Source organism: Neopsephotus bourkii, unplaced genomic scaffold, assembly GCF_033783945.1.
Source record: "Neopsephotus bourkii isolate Nb327-2 ecotype Australia unplaced genomic scaffold, CSIRO-AGI_Nbou_v1 NB_245, whole genome shotgun sequence".
NCBI lineage: Eukaryota > Metazoa > Chordata > Aves > Psittaciformes > Psittacidae > Neopsephotus > Neopsephotus bourkii.
This window is the reverse complement of record NW_026900755.1, coordinates 1,587,915-1,599,258: the sequence shown is the minus strand read 5'-3', so window position 1 is coordinate 1,599,258 and position 11,344 is coordinate 1,587,915. Positions and strand designations below refer to the sequence as shown.

Sequence of the window (11,344 nt, the reverse complement as noted above, 5' to 3'; positions counted from 1 at the left end):
AGAAATATGCAAAATTCTTCCACTGCCTGCAAACAAAAATGGACTGCAGGCAGTCATGATCATGTGTCACTCTTACAAAACATTCTTACTCATTAGCTACTTTTTGGAAAGGTTATTTGCTGTCAATCAAGTGATAAGTTCTGCTTATAATAATGGTGATGACATCAGACCCACAGAAGAGAAGATTAGTATGGGGAGTCTAAATATATAAAGCAGAAGGTCATGGGACACATCCAACGTCAACTGAAGTTAATGGCCTCCATTCACTTTGATCAAAACTGGACTGATCCATGCAGGATTAAGAGATTTATATATATATATGTGTGTGCGTGTGTGTGTGTGTTTATTTTTCTTATAGCTAGTATCATTGGCTTACAGCCTTGGATTTTTTAAGGTGACCTATATCTTTGATTTGTCTTACAAGAAGAGGTGATTGTCCCTGTTCTCTTTTTTAGGTGGCCGTACATAGTCAGTCATGTTCACTGTTTCCAAAGTTGGAGTTATTCTGCGGAGGTAATGGGCAAGAATTTTTTCTAATCAGCAGGTTTAGGGCTCTAACCTTGCATTTCTTTTGCCATTTGGTAGTATTTACAAATAAGGTGGGAGAGAGACCAGTACTCATTTTAAGCCTCAGGTTTGACACAATGGTCAGTCAAGGTACTGAGGGGTATAAAGCACAGGTCAGCAGCTTTCCTGTCAGGCAGCAAATAACTAAATTTCACTTGTCTGAGATAGGATTTTAGTTGTCCAGGGCTGCAGGACAGAAGAACTTTTCTCACCCTGACAGCTGGAATGGATGATCTGTGAAATGTATTTTTAGAAGTCATATTTGCCTAAGTGTATGCTTGCATTGTCGAACACGCAGACAGCAAGAGGGAGTTAGGCTACCAGCCATGAGGACCGTGACATACTGTACAAACTGTATAACATAGCTAGAGCTAAAGCTGCATTTTTGTTACTTCTCACCCTCCAACTGCAAATATACAGTCCAAATATTAATGCAACACTACTGCTGTTCTTCCTGTACTTCAACCATCCCATCGCTACAGCATTCACACTAGTTAGTAACCACAAAGGGGAAATCGCTGCTGGTACAATAGGACATTAGTGATCAAACCTATTTTCAAAAATCACCCCAGTTTTTCCCACATTTCCTTTCCCTAAATATATCCCTATCTGATTAACAGAAACAACAACCTCTTGTAGATTAGCCTTTTCCTTTAACAAGACAACGCACTCTTGAGGGATTTTATTACTAACATTCATCCTCCTAATCTTATCCCACACCTTGCCGATACGCATTTCCTTATTAACATTTGCACATGGCTATTGTGCCAGTGCTGCTTTTTTTCCAAGCTAATGATTTCCTCCTCCTACAGCCCATGACATCAAGTTGCAGTCATAGTACATTTCAAAGCTGGTTTCCTCTCTCCCTAAACAACATTGTTACATTTTTTGTTTAAACAGTGCATTGGTTTCCTTCCCCTCCTATTCAACAGAAGTCATGGAAACCACATTTCACATACATGTAACATCACTATGAAAATCATAACTGAATACCTCTAGTCTATGCTGATTTACATATGGTTTTACTAGTTAATCATACCACCAGCTTTCAAAAATATTTAGAATTACAAAATAAAAAAATCAGACTGTTGAGTACAAACATAGTATTGTAAGCATTCAGAAAAAAAATTTCAATGTCATGATAGCTATACTACATACTTTCTTGTCCTTAAGAGTTTCCTCTTTACTCTGCATTATGTACTTCTACTGTACTGAATGTTTTCATACCCTGTTTATATTAAAAACTGTGAACTTCCTACTTATTTCTCAGTCTGTCTTAAATATTAGCTTTAAGGCTAGGATTCTTACCAGTCTTCTGCATCTTTATGCTCTTAATGTATAAACTTCATCTGTAATAAAATTCAAATGAAATGTCTTATCTTTAGAGGCAGAATGTGTTGAAAGTTGTTACACAGCACTGTAAAAAAATTATAACGTGTAAATAAACCGGGCAAGTCAAATAAAAAAATATGCTTATTGTGTGTAACTCCACTGAAAGTGCCAACAGAACCAAATTGTGCACAGATCCACGGAATACAATTAAAATCACTAGGATAACAAAATAGGGAACGGATTTAGAGACCTCCTGATAGCGTGAAAGGACATGTTTGTGTATTGCGTTGTATTGAACTGTAAGACTAGGTTGGTAGAAAAAATTTCTGCCTGTGAATACAGTATGCTTTAGTCAGTGTGGCTTGTGTAGTTTTGGGATCTATTGGTAAAACTGCATGTTGGTAAAACAGCTTTGTTAGAAAAAGTTCTGGTGGCTGGCTATCAGCTACTGCAACATAATTTGTCATCAATTCATCATCAGGAGATTGGTGTGATCCTATGAGCACCATATCATGCCCTGCATATGACCAAGAACCACAAGGTATTGCAGCTTGGAAGCAGAAGGGTTTCTGCAGGTGGGAAATGTCCATGGCTCACCAGAGATTCTAGATTTCTTTTTGGACAGGTCTGGACTGGACATGCAACAAGACTTATGTGCGAGGGGTAATGTTTGCCTTAGTTACTCCTAATGGTTTCCTATGACTGTTCCAGACACTGCTCTGCGCTGCTGTGTGATGCAACCTCAGCACAAGAGTAAGACCTCAGTTCCTGGATATCTGCTTGGAGATAAGAAGCTCCAGACTGGCCACCCTGCTTCCCAAGGATAGGAAATGTAAGTACTCCTAAGAATACATATCTGTCTAGATGTGTTAATCTCTCTCCATTCCTTGAAAAAACCCAAACGAAAAAATGAAGGCATTTTGTGAGCTTTTTCGGTCTTCTTTTAAGGTGTAGCCTCAGTATCTGGCCTCGGAGGAAGGACAATCCATCCCAGTATTTTAATTTCTCTTTCCCTTCCTTTCCAGTTCCTTCTGATTTCCTCTAGACTCAGTTCTTTCACTTCATACCTGTACTTCCTTCCTATTAAAAACCTGTTGAAACCTTGTTGGAGTAATTTTAACCTTTTTTTAAGTCAATCTTTCATCTACCATTTAATTAAAAACATAAAAGAAAGAAAAAAATAAAAAAAAAAAACAAACAAAAAGAAGAAAAAAGGCACCTTCTCCAGCCCTTTACTGCACTCTGCCAGTACAAAAAATACTCAGATATCCCTCCCTCTTGAAGGAGCCAACAATACGGCAGCCTTCTGTTCGGTCGTGTCTTCCAAGTATTTCCTAGGTATCTCTTAATTATAGGACTAAATTTACTAGGATGAGACATTAGCACACATGCAAGAATCAGAAAAGTTTGGAGGGAATACACTGATAAGAAGCCCAGTCTGCCAGCCACCATCTGTTATGAGAAGGAAACAAAGCCACAGATTGCTCCTAGGCAGCTCCCCGCAGACACTACTTGAGAACTATTTGTAGTCTGTGGCTAGAAGGTGTCCAAAAAATTGACAATTTCACTTCTTCCCACGGAGTTTTCTGATTAGCAACACTGAAACTGGTGGAAATTACTATTATTTTCACTTTATTAGTACCAGATCCAAGTGTGTAGGTTTGGGTTTCTTTGTGGGCGAATTAGAGCCAGATTAATGGATGCTTAGCCTTGCTGACAAAATTTTTGATCACATACATTGCAAAAAAATTTAACTACTCTCTTACTATTAGACGTTACCTTTTTTGTAACTTCTACCAGACATTTCTGTACATTATTAATTTCTTATTCCATTTAAAATGCAATATTATAAATAAGCCTCGGCAATAAAAAGTGTCCACTTTCTCCTAAGACAGGATTAGCATAAGACTATTCCAATGGAAAGGTAATTTGAAAATGCATTGTGTTGTACAGCAAACTCCTCTGCATAATATAAACCTGAGAAATAGTAACAAAGCAGTGTAAACACAGCAAAGCCATCATAGACTAGGCCTGTTTCTGAGCAATTCCCAAAGCCAGCAGCACCATGAAAATTATGCTCAATGGATCAATCTGAGATAGTTTTTGTGCATGTTACCTAATTCCCACATAACTCCGTTTAGCAGCAGTGTTGAACTCTGCAGTTACTCCAGCCAGTGATTTTGAAGGGAAGAGGAATACTGCGCTTTGCAGGTGCCACTGGGGATCTCCATCAGAAATTAGACTACTAAGGACGCTGCACCTGACCACAGAACAACAGAATGAGAAACCTCGTTGTTCTAAGCAGATATTAAATATTTACTGATTATTTTTCTTCCTTTTCCACTTCTGCCCTGCTCTGCCGTGCCGCACCCTCACCCCCCTGCGCCCCTCACAGCCGAGGCCCGTCCCGGGCGGTCCCTGTCACCCCCTCAACGGAATAACCCCGCCGCCCGCCTCGCCTCCTTTCGTCCCTTTACGCCACCCCTGTCCCTGGCGGCTCCACCGCCCCTTGGGTCCCGGTGCTGGCTCTGCCCGCTTTTTCCCCCACAGCCCCCTGCCCTTCCCTCACCCCTCCGCCGGCAGCCGCCCGCCCTCTCCCGCCTTCCCCTTCCCTCTGTCACTCGCGGCTCCGCCCGCCCCCTCGCCCGGCCCCTCCCCGGCGCCCGGCGGAGGAGCCACCGTTTCCGGAGTACACAGAGCAGGGCTGGCAGCGCGGTGGGGGTGTTGCGGGCAGGTGAGTGAGAGCTGCTGCTGAACCCGTGCTCCCGCGGCGGGGGCGGCCTTCCCCTGACCCCCCGGACAGGGCTGGTCCCCGACCGCAGCCCCACAACACGGCCGGCAGGGCCCTGGCGGTGCGAGGCACCGGGCTGGCATGGACGGCGCTACTGCCGCTCCTCCCTCCCCGGGCGCCGAGAGGCACGGGGCGCGGAGGAGAGCGGCCAGCGCCCTGAGGCCGCACGGGGGAGCGCCCCCAGGGCCGCGGCTGGGGGCACCGGCAGGGGGTGGGAGGAGCCGCCGGCGGCGCCTGCGGCGAGCCCCGGCCAGGGGGAAGACGGCGGCGGTGCCCCGGGGCGCGGCCCGGTGCTTGTCGCGGCGCTCCCTCAGCGGGGCCGGGCTGGCCCTGTGGCGGCGGGGGCAACTGCGGAGCGGGAGCGCAGCCCGGGGCGGTGGCGAGGCTGCAGCGGCCCCCCCCCCGTACCTCTCCTGTTCCCGCCGCCGTGACCCGAGTGCGGCAGCCCGGGGAGCGCGGCTGGGACTGCGCCTGCGGGAATTCCTGCGCACCTTCCTGCTAAATGGTGACCCGCGGCCTCCCGGGGCGGTCGGCCCGCTGCGAGAGACCCCGCCGCGGGGGCCTCGCCTCAGGGCTGCGCGGCGCTGTCCGGCCCGCGCGGTGAGGCGGCCCCCTGTCTGTGCGGGCCTCCCGGGCGGTGCCGGCGGGAGCTGCCCTTCGGGAGGGCTGTAGTGTCGGGCACCCGAAAGCGCAGCTCCCCGCGGTGGGCTTTCTTCGCCCCCCCCCGGCCCGAAGGCCTGTGGGCAAGAGTGTCTCCTTGGCCACTGCAGTGGGTTGCGCTTGCACGGTTGTTTCACCTGATGTTGACTGGGAGTGCTGTTTGCTGTTACCTAGCCTTACGTTTAATGCGATGTATCCTAATGGTAATCACAAGAGGGTAGCTCGTTTTGGGCTGTAGCTTAAAACTTCACTACCATCTCTTTTCCCAGCTTGAGGGGTTTTATCGTTTGAGTGGGGCAGGTGTATATTCATCAGGTGGATGTTGGCTTAGAAATTTGAAAGGAGTTAAAAGATCTCATTTGTTTTATGTGAGATTATAAACCTTGTTGCAGGTATAAATCAGCCACTGTTATTATTGGGTTTAGAGAGGAATAGATGTTGGGATGTCTTAAGGAGCAGCATACATCAGGTGTCTGTAGTCACAGTTCACTGCTTGGCTTTTAAGAGTCCGTCAGCCTGTGGCTCCAGAGGTGTATGCAACTGGCAAAAGGTTGGGGCTTGGTTCCCAAAATGGCACTGCATCTTGTAATGGCGTGTGTGGCTGTTGAATAATCTCAGATCAAGATGCTGGGGAAAATGTTGCTGTCAGTTTTCTCACGTCAGTGCTGTCTTGCAAAGGGGCAGTGGTGCTCTTGAGGAACTGTTGTTTTCTATGGACAAAGGGTGACTGAAGTTCCTGAGGAATGCTTCCCTTCCCTCACCTCTCTGAGGTATGAGTCGCATAGCTCCTGGCCCCATGAAAGTTTTGGTATGCAGCTCATGGGATCAGGAGTGTTGGCCTGTCTTGGTATGTTCATAGGTGCTATTTGTGTATCACGGGAATCAACTCAATTTTGTCTTCTAGTGGGAAACATTTCTACAGAAGAGAAGCTGGACACTTCTTTTGTACAGAATTGCTGGTTTTCCAGTGCAAGACTTGTACAAGGTTTTCTTCTTTTATTTTCTGTTATTTTCCCTTCTAGAAGGAAGGACTTCATCTAATCTGTAGTTGTGAACATGTCAACATATATGTTTCTGCAGCTTTGTGAAACCTTTAGGGAGTCAGGAACGGTGTAGGAAGCAGCACGGAGCCACTGCTTTCCATGCATCTAGTGGTACTGCTTCCGAAGTCAGTGTAAGGCATAAATCCTCTTGGTTTCTCATTCTGAAACAGGAGTTACTATAAGTTGTTAGGAAACTAGAAATTATGTATATAGGGAATATTTTTCTAGTCAAAAGTCTCCTCTGAGACTCTGAAATAAATAGTCCTTCATAGAGAAAGTAATGTGAAAATAGTTGCTACACATGTTTAAAAGACAGGTCTAGGTTTCTTCCACTTCTTGGGCATCAACTTCTCCACTTCTCGCTATTTATTACTTTTCAACACCTTTTCCCCAGTGTACGAATGACAGCCAGTTTTATTTTACAGCAAAAGAACTGTATTTTTGCTGTCTTGTAAGGTGTAAGTGAGCTTCCCTTTTCACCTTGAACTAGTTTTAAGTGCTGCCACTTGTCTTCTGTTACTCAAAACAATATTATCAAGAGAAATTGTGCTGCTGCTTTTGTTTATATAGTAGTACTGTAATGGGAAAAGACTTTGTTCTTGGAACAATGAATACTGGTACACCAGAAATCCTGCTAATGATAGTGATTAATGGGTGCTGCTCAAAATAGCTATCACTGCTGATATGACTAATTGTGCTGTATGAAAAGAGCTCCTTTATTCTCAGTAATCTTAAGGTGTTTCTACAGTTTTGGAGAAATGCCTGATCTGTGCAGACAGATAAATGCACAGTGAAATGCGGAACTTGCAGTGAAGTATGGCAGTTCTTTAAGGGCTTGCTGCTGTGCTGCAAAACCACTTGGGGCTGAAAATGAAGACTATTTTCTTGTGGTTACTGTAGGTAGATAGAATATTATTACTGGAATTGGATGTTAGCCAGACCAACACCCTACGTGTTGCAAACAATGCCAGGGTATTGTTAGTAGCTACAGAAGGGGTTTTATATCATACATGAAAGATGACATTTCCAGCAGCATGGGTAACCTCATCACAAAACATTGTGGTGGGGCTGGCTCAGAGGGCAACTGACTCTGCTAGGACTGATAAAATCTACAGTGTAATAACGCTGGTCCTCCTAGAGCTTGGTGATAAGTCTGGATTAGTGTTTCTTAACCTTCACGGGCCTTTGAGTAGCAACTGTATTAGTAACATGCCATAGGTAGTCTTGTGCTCTGCAGAAACTGCAAATCTAAACCATAGAAGCTGCTGTTTCTTGGTATCTGTAAAAATCTGAAGTTCTGCCAGGTAGGATGAAAAAATATTTTTCAAGTTAAGCAGAATTTGTTAAAGATGGATTCCAAATTCACCAAGAAGGAGTTAGTAGTTGTGCTTTGTTGTGCCTCTGGCTTTGCCATGGGCTTCTTCTGTTCTGCTCTGTGTGTACCTCAGGATAATTTTATGGCAGGAGGGGTGCAGATGTTCATCCCTTCTGCCCCCAAATAAATTATTAAGGGATGGCTTGGAGTGGAGTAGAAGGCATTCGTTTAACAAATCATGTTTTGCGGGTTAATTGCTGATTTGGTGTGATACAATCCCAGTCTCCTGGTGTTCTGTGAATGAACCGTTTTGGTTCAGTCCTCGAATTTTGCAAAAACAGTAATTAAAAAAAAAGATTTTTTTCTATGAAACTTGAAAAAGATGATGTTGGTGTTAATGAGGTGTGTATCCACTTTGAAGTGCTTCTGACATTATACAACAATTTATTTTGAGAACTGTGGTTTTGAAATAACCAATCCTGTCTTACTTCGCTGTAATTAATGAAGATTAGTGTTTTGATAAGATAAATTTGGGGAATTGATCTGTCTGGTTCTATTAGGGTCATAAACTTTGCATCAGGTCCAGTGATCTGGGTTGGAGTAGCTTTGAAGTACAAGAGAAAGAGGGGGGTTGTGTGGAAAACAGCAGAATAGAGGGTCTAGAAATGCTGGTTAACTTTGAATAATGAAGAACGGCTGAAAAGGGGAATGTGAAGTACTGCAGGTGTAACGGGGGGATCATGAGATGTCTGTGTGTGAAGGTCGGTATGGGTGTATCTGGGAGGCTTTAAGCATGTTTAAGAGCCTTTACAGCAAGTCAGACATTTTTCCAGCTGTTATATTGCATACCATTGGTAATACATTGGCTTAAGGCTAATGATAACATGTGACAACTTATCAGGGCAAGAACCTATTACAAGTTTTTATTTAAACAAATCAAGTTTGATGTGGGATGTTCTAGGGCTTTGTTTTGAAGAACTGTTTTCATAAAGGAAATAAAAGCAGTCCCTTCTAAGGGAAGACTTTCTAAGTAAGGCCTCATAGGACAACATGGTAGCACTAGTAAATAGAATTTTTGCTGTATTTGCTAAAAAAGCAAAACAAAATCTTTAAAAAGTTTTTGCTGCAAGGTGGCCATCTGGTCTTTAAAATAAATTTTTACCTTGTGTGTTTTCTAAATTTTAAAATTTAAAATTTTAAAATCTAAAAATTTAAAATAAATTTTTACCTTGTGTGTTTTTACCTTGTGTGTCTTTAAAGTAAATGTTTACCTTGTGTGTCACATTAGAGAAAATAATTTTTTAGGAAAAATCTTTACAATACAATTATGACCAATTCCTGCTTATATTCATAGCAAAATTTTCTCTTTAAAATGACTATTGCATGTTCTCTCTTTAAGGCTACCTAGATTTTCACTGTCTTGTAACAGAGCTGTACAACTTCTCTGTTGTCTTTTGTTTCTTCCTAATAGTTTTCTGCTTTTTTCAAGTGGTTAGAGTTTTTTTGTCAATGGGACTCTCCTTGGTTTGTTTTATCTAGTCATGTTTCAATGCGGTACTTGTCAGATGCTGAAGTCTTCCGGTAAGCATTTCTGAGAATAGCACTGCAAAAGATACATTATTTGGAAAACTTCTACAGGGAGATCCATGTGCCACCTTGTCATCCACCTCTTCTCAAGTTAGACATTCTGGTTTTGTTCTTTCCTGACACCACTTGTGTGTTGGTTAGAAAGTTATAAGTTGGTTAATAACAGTATTTTAGGTGCGATTCTTGTTTAGTTGTACACTCAGAGTTGACACTTAACGGCACCATCCAATTACAGAAAATTCCTCACAGGCTTTCTGCAGTGTACTCTGCAGTCCAGGAGTTGAACAGTACTCAGTTCAAGGACTGTAGTGGACCTTTCCACCACTTCTCCACAGGCATCCATGGTGTGATTCCTTCATGTGAAAGTTGACTACTAATGAAATCTGTCTTCAGTCCTCACAGTAACAGTGTTTTCAGTTTCCCAAGTAGGTTACCTCACTGTGATAATTTGCTATGCTTGTGAGTTTCTGGATGGTATTGGGAATTCTTCTGGATTTACTGGGGTAAAAGTAAGCATGTCCACATAGCCCATCTGATACCAGGATATTCAGAGAAATATTCCTAGGTATTTTTTTGTTGTTGTTCATGAAAGTTGATCTTCCTGCTTTTTTGTACAGATCACAGAATCTCTAATCAAGTGATTGCAGATTTTTCTGTAATATAGAACTATGCATATTCCCAGGATCACTATTCATGCTTTTTTTTTTTTTTTCTTTTTCAGGGCTTTGTTCTAACAGTTGGCATTTCCTTCCAGCGCTGCGTACAGTTTTCATCAGCATGTAAGTCTGATGACTGACTGTGCCTTAGAAGAACAGTTTGAGTCCAAGCACAAGAGCTTCCCTGGAGAAAGATAAAGCACCTGAATATCCGCAGGTCACATTCCAGAAAAACCTGGAGATCTTTTAAGTGTTCCTTTTCAGGGTCTAAGTGCAAAGTCGTATTTTCAAATGTTCCTTAAAAATACTTGAAGCTGACAGTTTCATCCTGAAGAAGTTAGACGTTCTTTTTCTGTGGCCCAGCATATAACAGAAATGCTGAAACCCAGTGAAAGCTGTAATGACTGGAAAGGACAGACCCAAGAATACCCTTGTTGTTAAAAGACTTTTCTTGTGTCTGCATCCTCACAGCTTGAGTAAAAGACAGAGTATCAGAGGGCAAAGATCACTTTGGTTAAATGTAACTCTATGCCAGCCTCCAAAAGATTTGAGGAATGTAACTTCTTTTTATTGAGTATTTCAAATTTTTCTCAGAATCCTATTTGCAAGTCTTGGACCAGATGGTATTATGTAGAAGGGGAAAGAGTGCATGGAGGAAAAGGCTACCTAAAAAATTTATTCTTTCAGATCTATATGTTCTTCTGCATGCATCTTGCAGGGTAACGTCAATGTAGAATGAATTTGTCATCTCTACATGCTCATAAAAAAATCACGTTTGTCAGATTAAGATAAAAATTAATGCTGTTTTTCAGCATTTGTTAAAGGCACCTGTGTTTAGTCCAAAATGGAAGGATCCTGAGGATATGAGATTTTTTTGGTTGGAGGGAAGAATAGCAATATGACCTGCTGCTGAGTGGACTGCACTTTAGTGTCCAAGCAGCAGTTGAAGGCCAGGTGGCATAGAATAGTGTTAACTAAAACTGTGCAAATATGTTGTTACAGAATCCGTTTCATCAGCGCATGTTTCACAGCTCCAGAATAAACTTTATTTAGCCTCTTACCAAAGACATAGTTAGATATTGGGGTTTTTTTGGCTGAGCAACACAGGTTGCAAGTGTTTAAATAAGGTAATAAGATATACCCTTTTTCTTACATGAGATGAGCTTACAAGCAGATGGTGTAATTGAGAATTATAATATGGTACTGAAAAATAGGTCTACTGCTAAATATGCATGTATCATTTAGAAAAGCTGAAGTCTTTAATTTATTAAATAAAAAGAAAAAAATGAAAAAAAAAAACCCCAAACAACCAGTAAGATTTAGTAGTGATCGGAATTTTGGTTTACTGCGTTTGGGGTAGTGCAGGTGGAGTCATCAAGACTGCCAAGTGCCA

General features: G+C 42.6%; 1 protein-coding gene and 1 long non-coding RNA gene across 4 annotated transcripts in view; both read left to right on the top strand.

The window, feature by feature from the left end:
• Positions 1–2,183: 2,183 nt before the first annotated feature.
• LOC133208218 (uncharacterized) lies at positions 2,184–3,004 on the top strand. Its single transcript, XR_009724295.1, has 2 exons — positions 2,184–2,731; positions 2,848–3,004. It is a non-coding gene; the product is annotated as an uncharacterized LOC133208218 (long non-coding RNA).
• Positions 3,005–4,514: 1,510 nt separating this feature from the next.
• GARRE1 (granule associated Rac and RHOG effector 1) overlaps positions 4,515–11,344 on the top strand; it is a 63,823-nt gene continuing 56,993 nt past the window's right edge. The window contains exon 1 of one of the 3 annotated variants that reach the window (XM_061345929.1): positions 4,515–4,633. The gene's annotated coding sequence lies outside the window, so the exon portion shown is untranslated. Of the gene's footprint in view, positions 4,634–9,935; positions 10,075–11,344 lie in introns of those variants that run through there. The other 2 variants (XM_061345932.1, XM_061345927.1) reach the window with 2 other exon arrangements.